The sequence below is a fragment of the Triticum aestivum genome, chromosome 2B, assembly GCF_018294505.1.
Source record: "Triticum aestivum cultivar Chinese Spring chromosome 2B, IWGSC CS RefSeq v2.1, whole genome shotgun sequence".
Lineage (NCBI taxonomy): Eukaryota > Viridiplantae > Streptophyta > Magnoliopsida > Poales > Poaceae > Triticum > Triticum aestivum.
The window spans coordinates 42,615,241-42,616,904 of record NC_057798.1 but is presented as its reverse complement, the minus strand read 5'-3'; positions in this window follow the sequence as shown (position 1 = coordinate 42,616,904).

Genomic DNA, 1,664 nt, shown 5'->3' with positions numbered 1-1,664 from the left:
TATATATATATATATATAAATAGAATTTCTAGTAGAACCAATCATCGAGTTCAACATGATTGTCATGATATTATAAGCGTTCATATATAACACCACAAAAGCAAATCACTTAAGTTCAGAACGAAGAACACGGACATGAAAGGACAAGTACTAATTAAGAGCAGCATGAAGAACTAGCTAAATCACTCCTGATAGCTACTCTCTCTCTCTGGTAAAATAGCATAGAACATGTATAGCTCTCCTGATTGATCATACTGGAGCATGCCGATGAACCTGTCTCCTAATCGTGGGTTGCGCTTCTCATTGCTGCCCCCTAGTACTTCTCTGCGATCATTAACAATTTTCCTCCAATCTTTCACTATTAAGCACTCATCGCTTCTAAAAATATTGAATGCATTAATGTGCAATGCAGGATATCTTGGCCGTAAGCTAACAATTGACATCTGACCTTTAGTCTCGATCCCCTGAGGCACAACTGTCATCGGGAGTCCCTATTGAAGAACATCGTATAGTACTTAATTAATATACTTAGCAATGAAAAGTTTAGCAAAAAAATATGTATGCAAAATATGCACTGAGGACAAATAGTAAATATCTTACCATCATTCCTAAATAGATGTGACCGTAGTTCAATACCATCACTATTGGTCGCACGTTTTGAGTACTAACATTTCTAAGTGCAGGAAGAAAATTTGTCTTCACAGTATGAAGATCCTCAAGCCATGATAATGACTTATCTCCTCGCAGTTTAGTTCAGCGCCGGGACAGTAGTAGGTCCTGTCTACCAAGCGCCGGGCATGTTTGGTTGAATGGAGATAAGCTGTCAATAGTAATTAGTTGTCAGTTATTTTTGAATAAGCAATATCAAAGACAAAAATATAGTTGAGAAGAACTCACATAATGGTAGAACTGGAGGCGTCTGCACATCGACCCATATGTCTCTATTACCTTCAATATCATCTTCCGGACAAATATCAAAGGCGATAACCATACCAGGCTCAAATGCATAAGCCTTGCATAGTGCTTGCGAAGTTTTGCATTCAAAATAGGTGTATGTGTGTGCATTGTATACTTTGACGTTGAAAGTATAACCATCATGCTCAGTTTTCAGGTAAGCTCTCTTTACCTCCATAGTTTCCATATCTTTGAAACCTATCATATCCAAGACAAAAATTCTTGCATGGCAGGGGATGCGCTAGTAGAATAGTGAAAATTAAAAATTATAAGTCAGGCAAATGAAGCATATATAAGTCATGCTTAATTACGAAAACAGACTTGTCGTTGTGACTTACTGTATCGAATTCGAAAGTCTCATCCAGCTTGATGCTGAATCGCCTACCATCAACAAGGAAATTTCTGTCGCATTGGCCGCGCTGGTCTTCACAGTATTCGCACATAATGAAAATTTTTCCGTCGTCAGACGACATTTCCTATGTTCATATTAGGCGAAATATTAAACACTTACTAATTCAATTAATTCAACTACTTCTATTAATTCAACTAAGCATTTACTAAAAATAAACTAGTTATATTAATTCAATTAGTTCAACTAAGCATTTACTAAAAATAAACTAGTTCTATATATTAATTCAACTAGTTCAACTAAACATTTACTAAAAATAAACTAGTTATATTAATTCAACTAGTTCAAAGTAAGCATTTAC